Source organism: Temnothorax nylanderi, unplaced genomic scaffold (genome assembly GCF_030848795.1).
Source record: "Temnothorax nylanderi isolate EJ_2023f unplaced genomic scaffold, tnyl_v1.0 TNYL_tig0025_pilon, whole genome shotgun sequence".
NCBI lineage: Eukaryota > Metazoa > Arthropoda > Insecta > Hymenoptera > Formicidae > Temnothorax > Temnothorax nylanderi.
In genome coordinates this window covers 349317-368515 of record NW_027249087.1, presented here as the reverse complement: position 1 = coordinate 368515, position 19199 = coordinate 349317, and the positions used below count along the sequence as shown (strand labels likewise).

General features: G+C 41.8%; 1 protein-coding gene across 3 annotated transcripts in view; it reads right to left on the bottom strand.

Moving 5' to 3' along the window:
• The window catches only part of Eip74ef (Ecdysone-induced protein E74), a 181958-nt gene extending 163977 nt beyond the window's left edge, over positions 1-17981 (bottom strand). For 2 of the 3 annotated variants that reach the window (XM_071701348.1, XM_071701350.1), the window contains exon 1: positions 115-1239. The gene's annotated coding sequence lies outside the window, so the exon portion shown is untranslated. Of the gene's footprint in view, positions 1-114; positions 1240-17197 lie in introns of those variants that run through there. The other variant, XM_071701349.1, reaches the window with a different exon arrangement.
• Between the last annotated feature and the right edge of the window lie 1218 nt (positions 17982-19199).

Genomic DNA, 19199 nt, shown 5'->3' with positions numbered 1-19199 from the left:
AAAAAAAATCTCTTAATCGCACGTAACTCGAAAATTATCGGTGTCTGGACATTTTTCCTAACTTTGTGTCAAAATTACTTCACATAAAACCTAAACGCTAAAGAAGCCCCTTACCTGCCGTTTCGTCTTGCTACACGCGGAACTCAGGAAGAAGGAAGTGAAGCACCAACGTCTCCGGGGCCTGTTTCCCGACACCTGATTCCTTCCGCACTCACTGCACCCACCGAGGCAACGTTCCCTTCCTCGCTCCGCGAGTCTTCCCACCCACGCGACGATTTTTTCTTCCGATGCGCGCGAACGGACGCCGATCCGCCGCGATTATTTACTAAACGCGAATTGCGACAGTCCACGTGACTTGCATCACGCGCGTGCACGACGCACGCACGCGGCCACACGGGCACCTATACGCACGCACGAACGCACGTTTTCTGTCTCCCTTTATATCTCTTTCGATGTTTCACGAAAAAGGAGCAACGACACTATCGTTTACGGATCTCGACTCTTGAAAAGATCACGTGAATCGAAGAAATTTCGTATATCACTCCGACGAACGGTAATCACGTGCTTCTGAAAATAACACGGAGTACGAAAAGTTCGATACAACAGCCGTCAATGGAGCTCAATCTCTTAAAATGTTTTAAATCACCGACAATGGAAGAAAAAACTAAAGTTTACTTCGATCGAATGGTCGAGGTTCGAGTGATTTGGTCCAAGTTAAACACTGTTACACGCGTACCTCCTAAAAGTATGGCAGTCCAAGGAAACTTCTCACTCTCTTCTGTCACCTTTCTTCGCCTCGATATGTCTAATACTAAGCGAGTTTGCGCGGCGATTATGTATCTCTGAATTCTACCACTAACGCTACTTTATCTCGTACCATATTCCGCACAAATGCTAATTGATCCTACACGTGTCTCTGGTCGAACTTGGAGATAACACATTCACCGACAGTTTCTTTCAACTCTTCCTCCCTCGTTCTCCTTACGCCGCTCTCGCGGAGCGCGTAAATAGGCGAAACCGTTCTTTTGCTCTCTTATCTCTTTCGCACTACTTTTCTGTTTTCTTTTTTCGACGATGAAGAAGAGCACGATCCTAGGCGCCGCGTGTTACGAGGCGCGCACCAGAGAGAGAGAGACAGGACAGGAGCCTCGGTCGAGGAGCGCGCGCGCGGAACACTGAGCGCGAGTAGCGCGACGCGCGAACGGCGAGTCTCGGTTCTCGGTTTGCCTAGCGCCTAGCCTAGCCGCCACTATTACTAAACGCCGCTATCCTAGGTTAGACACGCTCGCGACACTCTCCCTCTCTCTTTCTCTCGCCCGCGTCCGCTCGTCCGTTCGTCCTCCGTCGCTCCCCGCTACCCGCAGCCACCGCGCCGTCTCCGTCACCACCACCGCGAGCTGCTCCGGCTCTCTCGCTCCCACCACCTCTCGCGCGCACGATGAATACGCTGCGCTGCGCGCGCGATTCCGATACGGCGGAGGGGCGGGAGGGAGCGGAGGGACGAGGAGGAAGGAGAGAATCGTAAGGCCATAGCCACGGCCATCGAGTCCGCGCGCGCTATATACACACGTGCGACAGACACACACACGCGTGCGTGTGTTGGTGTGTGGGTGCGCGACGCGGGCACGTCGGCACGAGCCGAGTGGCGACCGTTCGATTCCGCGCATCGAAAATCACATATATATCCATCCTTCGTTTCTCTTGCCGTCTAATTACTTAATGCCTTCGTTAGTCCAACGAAATGCGTGCTCACGGCTGCCTCGCTATCAAGGCTACGGCCAAATCTCAATGTTCTTGGTTACTATATCAATACGCTCATGCATATTCTGATGCAGAAAGTCGGAAACTATAATAAGGAAACAACGATATATGTTCGATAAAAAAAATTGCCCTGAAAATCGAATTAATCGAGGAAATTACGGTTAGATGAAGGCTGTATTCCGATATTCACTGCGTCAGTACTGAAAATCTATTTTTTTTAAATATTTTACATCATGTATACTATAGATTTTCAGCACTGACAGTTGCTGATAGTAAATATCGGAATGTAGCCATAATAGTACGCGGAAATTCCGAGATATAATCGTTCAGCCTTATCGCGACAGTTTCGTAATTAAGTTGTAATAATCTTGCAATTAGTCGCGTTTTTACGTGACACTGGTATTATTTTCGTCGCGCGAGAGAGGCTGAGAGAGAGAGAGACAGGCAGGGCAGGCGCGGCATTCGATGACGCATTCCTATCAATCCTATCCCAAAAAGCGTGCCAGAAGCACACGAAACACGTGCGCTGGGTTTTCGCGTGTCGCGCGCGAAAGGGTATTCCGCGTATGTAAAATATTTCGACTAGATAACGTGCGTATAACGCACGACGTGGCACACAACCACACGTAGCTTCGTGAGCCTGTGTACGAGAATGCATCCAGCGCGGCGTAACGCAAGAGGACGTGCCTGACATGTGTTTTCGCCATCTAAACCGTCGTCTTTTTTTATGACAACAACTTTCGATTCACGTTTGTCCGAGCTGTTCGTCTCGAAAGTACCGTAAAACAGATTCCGAGACACGGACCAGATCCAGATCGAGAAATATCTTGAAAACGGACTCTGGATTAATTCGTTTGCCATTTGTGGTGGACTTTATGTAGCGATTTAAAGTGCATTCAAAAGTCTCGTGCGTTTTACCTTTGCATTGTTTGCGACGAGTTAAATAATGGACAGCTACATTCGCCTTTTAAAGAAAGACAGAAAGAGATATTTACATATATCTGGTATTTTTGTCGACAAATTTTGCTATTTTGCAAATTCACGTTGAAATATTCAATTTCCTGTACGTCGTTTTTCAAGTTGCACGACACGTTTTCCAATTTTTTTGCAAAAACGCAGCAGCAAGAAACAACGATTGTTTTGGAATTAGGAAATTCTCATAGCTACGCAGCGCGACGCTATCAACTCGTTATCACATATCGCTAATAATACGATGCTTCTATGAACGTTAGATTAAAGAGTAATTAATGATCGTTTGTAGTCACGCCGACGTTCATGACGTATGACGCGATTTGCTAATTTTTACCGGACTCGATGTCTAATGCGCATTGCCGCTGGACGGTTTTTCATTTAAAAAGGACATTTAAAAGACAGAAATGTCAGTTTGAATTGTTTCAAGATGAAAAGATAATCCTAACATGATGTTTATGTCATAAAAAAGTTGTTCGTCTTTTAAAGTAACATAGAGAATTGAAAACAAAATAGACAGCCTCTATGTCTATTACTTTCACTTATCAATTTGCGTATAAATATATTTTAAGATTCAAAGATTTATATTATTATTAATAATGAAACTTGAATGGTTGCTTTATTAAAGTTTATATTATATTAAATTATTTTCGTAACACAGGTTACAATTCCATAGAGAAAAAAAAATTTACGTACTTTAAGAGTTTCAATCCTAACATGGACTCACTTGATAGTTTTTACATAAAAGCCCCATACTCAAATATAATTTATAAAATTATTTCCGCTCCGTCCTATTAGTTGTCACTCATCGTCGTCTAATGCTTATTACTTGATCCGCCACACTCTTATCTGTATATTGCCACATCATCACCAAGGCGGAATATCTTTGTTATAAGAAGTTAAATAAACCAATGCCGATCTGCTGAATGACGTTCATTTCCAATACCGTCATCCATGAATGTCAGCAAAATCATTCTCCACAAGCGCTCATCAAACAATATTTTACATGACAATTGATATTTAATTTACTTATTCGTATATCGTGCCAAACTTTTCGAATCGCAATTTACCAACTACAAAAATTTATCGCGTGCAGTCTCGCGCGCAGAGCCAAGTAGCCTCGCAACGTAGGACTTAGGGCTAAGGGTAAAACAAGTGGTGACACTCAATGTTTGGCCGGACAGACCGCCTCGGCGCTATTAGTGCGACGTTCACTGCGCAGGTGGCCGACGTGATTGCCACGGATGGCGGAGCGGATTCGCGAGACTTTCTAACGAAAGTGCAAGTGTTTTCTTTCAACCGGCTGCCGCGATTGCTGCGTAACCGTTCTCGTCTCGCGACTTTCGCGTGTTTTCCGCGGTTTCCCGCCGAGGTCGTCGAACGCTTCCGGCTTGTTTGTCGGCTGCGCTTCGATTTTCGCGATTGCGCGCGTTTTTGCGTGTCGATAGTTAAGTTCCTCGTATCTCAACATTACAAAGCTGTCGCAAGACAGAAGGAGCTTAATATATAATTGATTAATTAATCAAAATATCTGCACAAATTTGCAAGCCTTTAGATTAGATACTAAAATCTTATTAAAATAAAAGTTTTAAAGTAACTACAAAATAAATGAGATTTTTGTTATGTATTTTCTCTGAACCTTTTAGTTCTGTGAAAGCTTTCCGTTTCTTAAGCATTAATTTCTTGGAAATTCTTGGATTTTCGCAGAGAATTACGAAGGGCGAAGGATTAAGAAATGGATCGAGTTACACATGGTATGGCAAAAAAAAGCCAAACCTTCTCAAGATCCTTGCAGTTTACACATTCGGAGGACAAATGTGTTCCATGAGGGGCGTTACATCCACTCGGTTTAGGAAGTCCCTGATCGGCCTTCGCGACGATTTGGGGAACGAAGCTTTCTAAGATCCGAGTCGAAAAGAACACGAGAGCGGACGCCCGCGGCGTTCGACCAAGGCCCAAGAGCCGGCTTCGCCGTGACATAAATATTCGGGGGCCCGCTCTCGGCGGTCGAAAGAGCTGAACTTGAGAACGCGTGAAAAAGGGGAGAGAAGGGAGACGTGAGGAGTACTCATAATCGTACGGTGGCAATGTGCGACCCTGAGAGAGCAAATTCGCCGTCATCCTCGAGAGACGAGACACTTCCTTTCGTCTATTTTTAAGAACACACCGTCAGCGTCGCGCTTGTCCGAACGCGGAGTATAATCCGTCACTCTCGTCGGTGACGTAATCAATCCAAAGATGAGTACTACTAAGCCAAAATTTCAAGTGGCAAAATTTATTGCTTGATATATTATATATAATAATTATAAACACAATTTTCAAGTTTAAAATGAGAGACAATTAAGCTAAAAATGTTTATTAGTCTACATCTATGTTCCTTTATCTGTTGATGTCTTTTAAAATCCAGTTTCGTAATTTACTGTTTTAATTTTCTTGTACTATTAAAATATATATACTAAATAATTAAGATTTACTTAATTAAATTGTTTACTTAACTGAATTAAATTCTGATATTATTATTAATTTAGAAATTATAATTATCTTTTGTTATGTTACTTTTAATTTACTTAATCTTTGATAAAAATATAAAATCGATAAAAATATATAAATATCGAAAAGATTGAGAGAAAATTTCACACGATCTCGAACAGATGTTGTGTAAATACCAAAATACTATAAATGCCAAAATTTGAATTAGCGCGAAAATAAAACTGGTTGACGATTCGAAACGACAATTTTATGCTCAATCGCGTACGCATATTCTATACATATCAATAATAAAAACTTGGCAAAATGAATTCGCTCGTTACTCTCGCACGAGAGATTCATTGTCCAACACGAAAAAATGACGCAACCATTTTTTCCGGCACAAAGGTACATGCAATTTAACTTCGTCGTTAAACTCGCGAGTTGTAAATTTATAATTTACATTTGACTATGTCCTTCATAGACAATGTTTTATAGGTATCCAATGTGAAACACCTTCTCCTTCAAAGCAGTTATAAAGTGCAATAAAATTTATCATAAAACTCAACTTCAGTACAAATTCTTTACGACAAAACATAGAGACAAAACTTTAAAAATTGTTAAATATATTTTAAGTAATAATTTACGTCGTTTAACATGAACGACGAGCAACGATAAACAATTAATTGACGAGTTTACTAAAAAATATCTGTCTTGAAATAAATACTATGATAAGATTACAAACTTAAATCTAAATATTGGCAGAGAAAAGTTCATCTATATAATTTATTTCTTTATAAAACTAATTATCTACCTACGCAAAAAAATATGTACAGAATGAGACTTGGGTCTTCGCAAAAAAATTTCAAATTTTTTATCTACCTGTCACTTTCAAACTCGGCCCTGATATTAGGATTTGCGATGACCGAACACACAGAAAAAAAAATATTCTTGATTTGAAAATATATTTAGTTTAAAGTTCCAACAACATGGAAATCTTGAAATAAAATTATATTGCGTTAAACGAAGAAAATTTGCTTGAATGAAGTCATTATATAGTTCAACCAAGAAAAAAAATGTTGAAATAAAAAGTTGAAATTCTTATAAGAAGCTGATAGTAATCTTGCGTATATACGCAAGATTCTATATCTTCTTATTAGAATTTCAACTTTTTATTTCAACATTTTTTTTCTTGGTTGAACTATATAATGACTTCATTCAAGCAAATTTTCTTCGTTTAACGCAATATAATTTTATTTCAAGATTTCCATGTTGTTGGAACTTTAAACTAAATATATTTTCAAATCAAGAATATTTTTTTTTTCTGTGCAGCGAGCGTTTCTTTATTGCTCTCTCGTCGTTCCACGCGACGTGACAAACGGAGCTGACGCATAGAGAATCGTGCGACCTGATAATGCAGTTTACGCTTGTATTAAACCCCACGGCACGCCCGAACCACATGTACTTAAGTGCACACGACTGTACTCGCGAAGCGTTTCATCGCGCATCACCCGCGAGCGAGACACGAACTTTCACTGCGAGTGCACATTCGTCTCTCCTCTCTCCGCTAGCTCTGCCATAAATTCGGTAACTTCCACGCCCCCTCATGCCTCTGTCCTCCTTCGACCCGATAATTATTTATACGCGATATGTATCGCGTGACGCGGCAGAAAAGAAGTAAAAGCTTATAATTTATGTACACAGGAGTAAAATGGATAAAATTTGCACAGAAAAATAACGGGAGTCACATCCTTTTGATCTCAAAAATAAAATTTTAAAGAAATATGTATAATCTACTTGACAAATCTGTAAAACGTGAATTTTTTTCACCATAAATCTATGTATATCAAAAGTAAAAAGAGATGCACGAGGCTTTGCAACGACACACGAATCGTGAGGTGTGCGCTTTTACGTGCAAAACTCGATCGTACTCTCCCTTTTCACCTGGCTAGGTGACAAGACTCCGATGCTATCGGGGAGAAACGTCGTAGATCCGGCAATATGTTAGCTTCGGTGATTAAAAACCAATGAAAAGTTGTTATCGCGTCACGGATAAACGAAGTCGTAAACGCGATACGAGCCTAGCTAGATTCTAATGGTTCATACATGCCTCACCCATAAATGTTTTCATAAGAAATGTATTGTACATGTACTAACGACTGTTAAATGCGTCAATCGCGCGAAGAGCCATTTATTTTGACAATTATTATAAGTAAAACTTTAATAATGTTACAACTGTTTTCATTACATTATATCGTCCGTATTTATACCTCAAAAATTTTCATAAGAGCATATCTATCTAAATCTATATGATTAGACATTCTATGTGAAAATTATTCTTGTTCAGAAATTGTACGAAATTTACGTACATATATTTCAAAATATATGTGATGTTAATATGTTATTCCAAGATTTCTGCTGAAGCATATATAAGAAGAATGGGCAATTATACGACGATATAATAAGCGACGAAAGCTTTCCGCACTTCGCGTGACTTAAATAAATTCTTTAGCAGCGTGCAGAGAAGAAGTCATAACGGTTCGACGCTGCGAGAATATCTAAATATAACAGGCAAGTAATAAAAATAACACGGATTCTAGCACGGTGTAAAGCGATATTAAGTATTATTACCGTAGGCGGGTACAACTACTATATCATTTCCATTTTTCTGTTGCAACGGAACAACTTAAACCTTTTGAATCTTTGACACCGTTTCATGCAAAAAAACGGTTCGTTATCCTCTTATATTAAATACGAGTAACTAATAAATATGGGTTCGTAAAGTTTCTTTCAGAAGACAAAACGACATTTCACCGTGATGTTTTAGATCTAGAATTCTTTGGGGAAGTGCCAAATCTTCATCGATTACATTGAAATTCTGAAACCGTTACTTCAACGATTTTTTATTAATATGATTCGTGACAATCCGCGCTAAAATAAAAACATCCGATCATAATTGAGCGATCACAATATATTTACAAAACTTGCCCTCAATCCTGTCAATGTCCATATACAATATACATATTCATCCAGATGTTGCTTAAATATTTTTAATAAAATTCAATTTCGTTACATAAAATTTTGCTAAAGACTGAATAAATTAAAACCAACAAAAATAAAGATATTTGCGACAATAAATTGAACATAAATATAAACTATGCTAATCTTGATTATTTGCATATGTATATATGTATATGTATAGTGTTTCTTTAACCTTTTTATTTTAATTTATACTTTAACTTTGCCACTATAAAGAAACTCGCGCTTTGGTTGTAATTTCCACATTGATAGTCAAACACGTGAGAAATATAATTCAAAGAATTGCAATGCACAATTATTTGATTACTTTACTTGTTTATAAAACAAATGTTAAAAAGTAATGTAATTTATGTTAAATTCAAATGACTTATTTTCGAGAGATTTTCTGGATAACAAAGTCTTACTTGATGATGAAGTTTACAGCTTTTCAACTGCGCAATTTCAGCGTGCGCATATGTATGAAGTGTATACTGCAAATTTGTCGTTATTTACTAAACGTAAATGTATTTGTCCGTAATTTAAACTCGTCCACTTTACGCTTACATCGGCAATGCGTTCCTTATTTTCCGAGTATCGCAAAAATATACATACAATTTTGTCATTTTGCTGATTACAACATAACCGGAAATTACTTGATAATTCTTAAAACAGAACAATGTTGCAAATTCTGGCTGATATTTCTGCATTTACGAATGTTGCAAATTTTTCTATATAGATATAGATTATGAATACTTCGTCTAAATGAAAGCATTAATAAAAACCAATTTACGCCTTTTTATTTTTTTTTTTCAAATAAAAATAAATTGTGCTATTTATTCTATGACACGTAATAGAAATATATATATATATATATTTATGAATAAACAATAGCACAATAAAAATTTACTTTCAAATTAGGAGAAATAGAATATAAAATATTTGTATTTACTTCGTTTCTCTTTTTTCGAATAAATAAATCGAATTACATATATATTTTAATGTGAAGAGAAAACCGGTCCTCTTTCCATAATAAAAATATCAGATCCTCGTTTATAATACGGCATAAAAAAACATCGAAATACTATTTAAGTCCTATCAATGAAGTATTTAGCGAATTTATCTCACGAACCATTATCGGGAAAGTTCGAACACAACACTGCCGTAGGACATTAAATTACATTTCACTGAAGTCGAACGTTCTTCGGGCCGGTGCACAGCCGATTAACGACAGGATCGATTACATGATCTTGAGCAAACGTTAGCGGCGGCCGGGCGACTCGTACGAGAAAAAAGAAGCGAGGGACGAGAACCGAAAGAGTCGCGCACTCTCACTTTTCGCCTTCCGAAAACCGAAAGCCGAAAGCGTCGAGTTCTCTCACTTTTCGAGAGACGTCGAGCCCGCGACCTATACCTGGTTTGGTGTTAACGTACGGATAGTGGGCCAGTGTCAGGCAACGGCATCATTTTGGTTATTAACACCGCGGGATTTCGGTGAGTCAGAAAAGTGTGACATTCGCGCGCGGGGCCACTGGCCAGTAATCGGGCCAATGTTAAAAGTCCGGGACTTCTAGTATCGATTGCCTAACCCTGCTGGTACACGGCAATACACGGCGGGGAAAAAAGACGGAGAGACAGAGTGACTGTGTGTGTGTGCGCATGAGGGAGAAGGCAAAACCTTTCGGTTCGCGTTATCCTTGCCTTGTATATATATAACGACTTGCCTCGCATATACATAACGATGCGCATGACTTTAGAAGAAAGATGAATTGTAAACACCTCAGGGATTCGATCGAATACTTATACATTCCTCATGTACGTGATTAATAGTTAGAAGTCTGTTCGAGTCACCTGGATAAATAAGACGAAGGAAAATACATTTTTCATATAGCTTACAACATTTCATATATATTGCTAAATACTTTCTTCGCGTAAAAAAAGTATGCAGACGTAATTTATCACGTTCACTTCCAATATCCATTATCTTCACTTTCGCGTGTGCGTTCAAGTTATTCAATTTTTATTTTATAACTTTAATTCATATTCATATAATAATAAAAGTAGAATACATAGCAGAATTGTTTAATAGATAAATGTTAAAATATTGTAAAATTATACACAAATTATGACTATTAATCTAATTAATCACAAAATTGTTACAATATGATAACAATTATACTTTTACTGACAAATAATATCTTCGATGTCGCAGTTTAATTTCAGCCTTCCGCGTCGCGTCTTTTTTAATAAGGAACTTTATTCACTCCCGTACTTTCTATTTCTTTAATGCCTTTCATAAAATTTTTATAGATTTTATTTGTGAATGTTTCACGCGCAAAACGCTTGTTTACAGTATAATTTTCGCGAGAGACGCATATCTCGTTGGGCGCGGAAAGGTTAAAATCATCGTAGGAGGACATAGGGAAAAATTGGAAGTCGAGAAGAGGATACTTTGAATTTCCCCCGCGGTGCAACGCTGGTCAGAACCTGCGCTACTCTCTCATGCTTGCATCGCGATGTAAGCGAACGTTCGTTCGCTCTTAATGTCCGTGCCTGGTGACCCGCGGTGCAAACTAAACCCACCGGAGAAAGTTGCCGGATACTTTCTCGCAGCTCGTAGCCCGCTCTTTGCGCGCCGCGCCGGCCGATGCAATCGTTTATAACCGAAGCCCCGCACTCGACCCGACCGTTCACGAGCGAACGTCTGCTGGCGTTTACGGCAAACAGCCGAACGACATGACGCGAACAGGCAATAATTATCTGCCTAAAGTTGGTCGTTATTTCCCCGGACGATTTGATAATCGAAAATGCAGCGTTCGTTTTTCGCAGCGTCAAACGACAAACGTGTTGATCGAACGAGCGCAAGAATGGAACGGGCATCTTGCAAAAAGATCGATCCATTCTTGGCGCGTCCGGTCCCTGTCGAGCGCGAGGCATTCAGCTCCTCGCGGACCCAGCGACTTGATTTACTCGTCCGAGGGAACGAACTCCTCATGCCCGTTCTCGCGAAGGTAGGCAGTTAGATACAGCCGGGCACCACTGAGCTCTATGTATAACCGTGCTATTATGCTCTCGCACAGGTTAGCGCATCGCGCGGGCTGACCTCGTCGTAGGGAAATTTCACGGAGTCCTCCTACGCACATTCGTTAACTATTCATGCTTCGCGGATAGCCCGCGGTCGACCATGATAAATCGGGGCTTACGCAGCGGGGAAAAATGAGGATTCAAAGTCGCATTAAGCGGCTCTAAGTTTTCGTTCGGTTGTCCTAAGTCGCATTTTCGCGTAGCATGATACTTCGAAACTCAACAATGGGCATCTCGTAAAGATCCGGACCAAAGAGCACGAACGAACACGAATGAACGAATTTGTGACAATGAATATAGACGGCATCACAAGTACAAACGAATTTACATCGACAAATGTATTTCGTCTCTTTTCTTTTGTCAAAGTAGAAGAGCTCACTATTTCGATCAACGAATTATTATTATTATCGCACATTTCGTATTATACCATATAAATTAAATTGATTGAAAAGTTTTATTTAAGAAAAGAATATTGTGTAATTTTGATATGACAGTTCAAGTTTCGTATCAGCTTATGTAGTATACCTAATATCCGCACATAAAAGGGAGAAAATAAAATCAGCTGAGCGATAAAGATTAACATCACCTGAAATGTGCAAATTGGTAACAAATAACAGATTAGTAGCAAATTAGCAGTTACGGACTTGGCCACGTAAATTCTACGTAATAGTTGATGGCCAACTTTGATTGTTTGTGATTTGAAGCTACCTATTGTATAAATCTCAACGACTTCGTATGAGGATTTTCTATCTTAATTAATCTCTGGAATACGCTAATAAAGTATCGCATGGTGATTATGGGATATCCTGTTTATATAACGCGAAATAATTTGCAAAAACGCCTCAAGGAAGTGCATAAATTTCATGTAGCGAAAAAAGATGTAGCAAAAACACGACACAGTAGACTGTTAAAGGATAATGAGCGTTGCGCAGAGCGCAGAAGTTCTCTGCGACGGGCAGAGAAAAAAAGGCAGCTTCGAGACTTGAGATTTTCGAAAAGTACGCGTCTTCGCGGATGCATCCGACCGTGACGTCGCTTTCGTGCAGCGAAGCCCGCGTGACGTCATTCATTCGATGACGTGTGGTCAACCGCGGTCAATGCACCAAGCCGGCGTTTCTTGCAGGGCACTATAATGCTCGGTTCACTGGCTCCGACGTCGTGTGCGTTCGTTCACGTACACGGGGGCCGCGCGCCGCGGTGCACGTGCGCGCGTACACCGCAAAATACCGGGTGTCCGTAAGGTACGCTTTTTGCTCGCGATGAGAAAACCCGTGACTCCGAGATTTCGCGCGATTATTTCATTCCCTAGTAGCCATCGTTACATTATCGGTTATCGCGACTCCAGCTAATTTCTCTGAATACGTTATTAAGGTACTGCGATGGGACATCCCTCAAGGAAGTGTACACAAAATATACCAATATATAAACATATCAAATGAATATATAACAATAAATTGCGAATTGCTATATTTATACCTGTCGAAAAGATTTCTTTCAATGAAAATCATATTACATAAATATCTTTCCCGTATACATATATAATATGATATATTTATTCTATTTCGCGAAAAAGTTTTCTTTTTGTAACTTTATTTCTACTTTCTTATATTATATAGATAGATGATACAGGAAACAATAAATTATATTAAATAACATAATAAATAAGAGCGCGTCTATAATGATCTTGATATCCCGGGTTTACGAAATACCGAGGACAACATTTGAAAATTTCACCTCTGTATTACTGTATTAAATCAATGACGAGATCTAAGCCTCTCAAGTTTTGTCGGTCAGGACGTTCTTATATCGGGAAAGTCTACCCACGCCCGTCGTCCACACCTACACAACAGTATAGGTGCAGGTCGACTAGTAGTAAGTGGCGCGAATTATCAGACAAGTAGAAAAGCCCACTACATGGTCGGCTATAGTCCTGGTAATCAATGATGACGTGCACGTGCACGCAACTGACCGATTGTTTATGCAAAAAGGAACCATGCAAACTGATTATGTATCGATGTCGAAGAATATAATGCGCTTGCACTACTAATTGGTAATTTTCTGAAATTATGGGGTGCGCGGAAGACTATACTATCCGACACGCGGAATTAATAGTTTCGCTACTATTGCTAACGGTTTCGCTTTGTAGGAATAGAAGCAACTGGTGTGCTTCGTAAATCAATGAAATGTTCTGCCATGAAATTAACTATATATATAATCTTGTGTGTTATTTAATTAAGAAAGATGATCGCAATCGGTAAAAAAATGATACTCTATACACTCGCACATACAAGATATTTGAAAACTATTTGTGCAAAAAAGGCAATGTTTAAAAAATACTCCAACTTTAAAAATGTAAATAAAAGTTTATATATATATTGTATATGTAGATTTAAAGTAATATTTACAAATTTGGAGTTGAAATATCTCTTAAACTTTTTTTATATATGCACTATTTTTTGTAATAATCTTGTATAATATTAATTAATTTTGCTTTATATTTTCATCATCAATTGCTACAAAGATATAATTAATCCTAGTTATACGAGATTCCTTGTGTGGTATAATATGTGATGTACTATCGAATGTGTGTGTGTGTCTCTCTCTCTCTTGTATATGTCTTTCTATGCATTGAGATTAGATGCTATTAATTTGTCTGTATGTCAAGTACGAAAAATATTATTTGACATATTAAATATCGCGATAACGAGTAGAATTTCCGAGAGAAAGTTTCGATAAAAAAGTAATTCACTGCATTTAAAAATTTTATTTCATGTTTGACTCGTGTAATACTCGGTGATGGTCTTTCCTCGGAACTTCCAAGATTTCATCACGATAGAGACGTATTTTCTATCTCTGCCGTTAAAAAAAAAATAAACGTACATGTATCTAGAAAGTAGGTGCAACTCCGGTCATCGAAGCAGATGCAACTCCGTTGCATAAGACCGGCGCAAAAGAAAGCATTACGGGGCATTTCGCAGTGCAATCCGCAAGAATGCCGCCACGGGATTTTTAATCGTAATACTGAATACGGATAATCTGATCAGCGATAATCTCGCGCTGTCCAATGACTATCAATCGTAGTGTTCGAGACAAATTTCGCGTATACGTCGTCAGCGGGGGAGATATTAGGGGTTTTAGGCTTATAAAGCTGAACATCTCCGTTGAGCGCGATGAGCTATCGTCGCTTTCTTTTCCCCGCGCCCATCGATTTTTTTGTTCCTTTAAACGACCGCACATACGGGCTCGCGTGTGGAAAGTCGAAAACCGGGAGAGGAAAGGAGAGAAGGACCCGACTTGAGCCGCGTACGAGCCATAGGTAGGCCGCGGCAGCGTGGACAACAAGCGGAGTCGAGTTGAGAGGCGCGGACGGGCGGTCAGAGACCCCGCAGGGCCGGCGCAAACAGCGAGTACGGCATTACCCGCTCGCTCGCTCTCTATCGCGTACCCTGGACCCAACAATGGCGCGACAGTCCTCCCTGCAATCGCGGCACCTTTCATCCGCAGCAAAGTGGAAAAGTCTCGCCCTCGCCCCACGTGCTCCTTTTTTTCGAACTGGAGCCTTTTTCTCCTCTTCATCCCCTCTCGCCAACTCTCTCTTTCCCTCTCTCTATTGCCTCCCCTTTCTCTACTACCTCTCTCACTCATTAGGTTATTTGCGAAACGCGGCATAACGTCCCGTCACGTTACATTTTTGCAATGTTTGGAAAAAAAGAGTGGAATGCGAATGTGAAAAAGAAACCACAGCCGGAATGTCAGCCGAGCGATAAGGTGTTGGCAGGCCGTTTCGTTCTTATCGCCGAATTTTTACGATGTCTTAAGTCGTATTATGTTAGAAGTTTTTATATATATACATATATGATATTTTTCTATAAAAGAGATAAATTTTTCGATTTCGGCGTGATGTACGAAAAAGCGTGCGCTCGACAGTTCCGCAAAACCTCAGGGACAGCTCCTACAATGTATATTCGACGACTATCTCTTCTCTAACAAACATTTCCTCGACAATCATCTTTTCTCACAATAGCGATTTCGTCGTAACTAATTTATATGTTAATCATATAGCGCGTCTCTCTCAACCACCGTGGAAAAAAGCCGCGTTCAGATTTGAGATTACGTCCGATGCGCCTTCGCGTGAACTTGACGAGAGCGACAAGGGAGCGCTCGTAATTTTTCGCGAGAGGCGTTAGCTATACGATCCGCCGCGCCGAGAGGGACTTTCTCCGCGATACACCGCGCGCGCCGCGATGCAGAGCACACGCGTGTTCTACAAGTTATGATTCCGCGGTGCTCCGTAAATACGCGGCCGCGACGGCGGCGTGCATTTAGAGCACTCAGCCATGCGAGCTCGCGGCGATGTACTGGACGCGGAATCGACTTTAATTTCGGCTCCTCCGACTTTCTCCCGCTCCGCGATAACTCGCGGGCGCACGCTCGGATGATTAAAGCTAACGCCGTTACAAAGCGAAGCGCGGCTAATCACGCGAGTTGTTAAACGACAGCTGTCCCAAGCGCGTCGTAAATGGGAAAAAAAAGGATAGTAAATCACGGAAAACAAGAAGTCGCTCGAACGCGCGTTAAATGGATTTCCGAGACCGTCAACGGCAAATTAATGGCGAAAAAATACTGAGAGGATATAAAAAAATATTGTGATGAAAGAGAAGCATCGAATCTAAGTTAACTACGGCGCTACAGATTTAACCTTTGCGGTTTTCAAATTATTTTTTTTTAAATATAAATTTAAATATAACTTGTATAAATGTATAAGAAAATAAAATATTCCGTCTTCGATTTAATCTATTCAACAGTTTTAATATAAATCGAAGAATTTTAATTAATTAAGAAATTATGGTGATCCCGAAGAAAGAGTTTACTCATCTTTGGTTCGAATGCTTAGAGAACTCATAGACCAGTCAAGTCACGGATTATTTGAGGCTTAAATCGAATTTGAATTCAGAAGCTTAATTTATGTGCCATTCATTAGTAAATGGCACATAAATTAAAACCGTAAATTGACTGGCCTATAATATCAGCAGAAGATTACCGCAAAGCACTGTGTCGAATGCAGCTCGACATAAGACCGCAAAGAGTTGATACGTTAATAGTGAGACAACTTACGGAAAAAAGATATTCCGATTGTTCGGAATTTTGTAGGATATCTTATTCAAATGTGTTACATTCGTATCGATAGAATTTGTAGCGGTACGATACACTTTGCTCTGCCAAAATTAAAATATGTACATATATACGACTTTTTAATGATATTGATCGCGGCATGCGCGCGGACAAACAACTGCGAGATAAAATATCGCGGAGGGATTCGAAATCGAAATTAATCACGGGAAAACGCCATCGCGGGCGACTCTCGCTCGCGCTCGCGAGGAGTGGCGCCAAAAAATCGGGTCGACGCTTGCTTTTTCTGCGACTTTCGGCCAAAACTTTCGACGCCACGCCGACGTCCTAGTCGGTCTGGATCCGCGAGGGTCAACGATCCCTCTTCGCCCCGATTTCACCGGTTTCGCCTAAAAGCGCAAACGGCGCGGGCGCGGGCGCGGCGCGGCGCACCGGCGTGCGCGCGCGCGCGCACTCGCGGCTTTTCGGCCCGTTCTCGGTTAACGACGGCAATTTTTGAGTTACCGCGAAAACCATAAGTAAGAGACGAAACCCAACACCGCCTTCCTCCCTCTCCTCCGCCGTCGCTCTCCACGGGTGGGGGCGACGCGAGCGCGATGCCGCGATCCACACCTCCCGGTAACACTATCCACTATTCTCGCTCGCGCGCACGCGAGGGGGAAGAAAAGGGAGACCGCGAATCGTCGACTCGACGAGAGTCGCCATGTCCCTTTTCCGTCCTAATTTTCTCAATACGAAAGATAAAAAAAACACACTTGAATGTTTCACTCACCGTTCGACGACGCGCCGGTGACATCTGGACGATGCTCCGCTTCGGAAACTCCGGTCCTCCTTCCGCTCCGACGAACGATGGCACGCACGCAACGCTGCGGGGAACGACGGAAGGCGAAGCCCTCTCCCGAATCGCAACTCACTTCAAGTCACCACGAGAAACCGTGACAAATGCACCCACACACTTCTTCTCTTTACTCCGGCCGGTACGATCTGTGCCGGTTGTAACGTCCACTGCCGAGGGCGAAGGGCCACGCGCGACACACGCCGGGCTATCGTCTCGCGAGGGGTGCGCCGGGCGGGGGGGGAAGGGTCACGAAAAGATCGACCTCCGTGAAGATGGACGGCGGCACGGTTTTCGGGCGGCGCCGCGGCCGACCGGTCCGTCGTCGGTGTCTTCGACGCTCGCGAGCTCGCGCTCCGCGTCTCTTTCTCTCCGCGCGCCGTGGCACGTGGTCACCGTGGTTAACGAAACGTACTCCCGAACGTTTGACGGAGTGGAACGAGCGAGTGTCCGTGCGCACGTCTCGCGTGCCTGTAATCGCGCGTCCGACTGAACTGAACGGTCGAACAGCCCCGGAGTCTCCTCGCCGGTCTTCAGTCTTCTCGCTCTTCTCTTCCTGCTCGCGCCGCTCGCGCCTTCCGTCGCGCGCACGCCGACCAATCGGCGCTCTCCGTCGTGCGCCCGCGACAGGGTATGCCGCTCTCGTTTCTCGTGCGCCGCCGCCGCGCCGCGCCGCCGCGCACGAGACGGCGAATCCGTCTCTCTTTCTCTCTCTCTCTTTCTTTCCCTCTCAGAGATATATTTCGATTTAATATTATCAAAAACGCCACCCCATACGCAGTATCGACGCGTCGGCGTCGTGTCGTCGACGGTCATGCCGGCCAGAACGAAGCCAAAAAATTCCTGTAACAGAAAATTTGAAAAACGCGATGAAAATATATCTCGCTGGGATATATATATATATATATATACTAGGTATCGTTTAAAAACTATGATCATTAACGGCTTAACTGCATCGAGGTTAAGCTCAGCTACGCAAACGTGTCGCATATATCTCACCGATTGTCAAAAATATATAATTTTTTATTTTCTTTGTTACAGGATTATGATATCCAAACGTATAAAATGTTAAGCAAAAAAAATGCCCCGTACGAATTCGCCACTGCACGCCGCGCTGCCCACTCCGATCTCTCCATTTCGCTGTTCCCTTTCTCTCTCGCGCTGTTCGCTCGCGTTTTTTTCTCTTTTCACTCACGACCGTCTACTTACTTTTTCCTACTTTCTTCACCGCGAGCTTACGTAATCGCCGGCCGCTTCATTGAAACACTGTTACGCGCTTTCAAGTTCCTCATCTGACTCGAAATCAGCCGCAGTTATCCAATTCGATGTACATACTCGCTTTCCGATCGTCCCGCATGACTTTCTTCCTTTCTCCCTCCCCCCCCCCTCTCTCTCTCTATCTCTCTCTTTCTCTGTTTCTTACTTCGATGCAGAATCGATGTTGTCTCGCATTCATCATCTTTCTCTCTCCTGCTCCCCCGCTTGTGCGCAGCATCCTCCTTCATTTCTCAAGAGATCGATTCTCCCCATTCTTTTCTCCACCGTCGTTGCACACGCCTTCTCCTTCCCTTCCCTCTCTCTTTCTCTCTCGGGACTCCTCCTCCTCCTTCTCTCATCCTGGGTCATCCGCCCTTCTCTCCGTCGTTCCGTTTCTTCTTCCCCGCCCTTCCAACTTTCTTCCATCTTCCGCGACGTCTTCTCGCCGATGGCATCGCGAGGAAGTTATCTCACATATCGCGTTATGCGAAATGATTGCAGTTTTCCAAATCATAATTTTCCCGGCGTCTTTTTTAAGCTGATATTTCTATTATTTTCAGTTTTCGATGGCGAACGTTTATCGTGTGCGCGTCTACCACGCAACATTATCTACACGCTTCTTTTGTAAGATATCACTCAAAGCTTAATAAACGCAGTTTATCCTCAGTCCCTCGGCCCCTCG